This window comes from Cydia pomonella, chromosome 1 (genome assembly GCF_033807575.1).
Source record: "Cydia pomonella isolate Wapato2018A chromosome 1, ilCydPomo1, whole genome shotgun sequence".
NCBI lineage: Eukaryota > Metazoa > Arthropoda > Insecta > Lepidoptera > Tortricidae > Cydia > Cydia pomonella.
The window spans coordinates 27,524,865-27,525,208 of record NC_084703.1 but is presented as its reverse complement, the minus strand read 5'-3'; positions in this window follow the sequence as shown (position 1 = coordinate 27,525,208).

The window sequence follows — 344 nt, the reverse complement described above, 5'->3', positions numbered from 1 at the left end:
TTTAATTTTAAATATTTTGTTTTTATTCGCCCTTCTGGACAGGCTAAGATCAAAGGCCATACTGCTCGTCTTCGGTGAGAATACATTTTATAAATCATTGTTGGTTATAAAGTCTTCCTTTTTTATAATCATAAGTCAAATCCTATAAGTATGTCTTCAATAGTTTGTTTTATATATCGTCCAGTCTAATAAATTGCCTTTATTCAAACAAATGATTTTTATTTCTTTCTATTAGCAAATTCATAACAGTGTCTGAGGTTATTATGGAACTTATGTGATCTGGTCTCGAGTTTAATTTTGGAAATCTACTGTTATTAAAGAAATTACTTCTATTTTATTCTCAT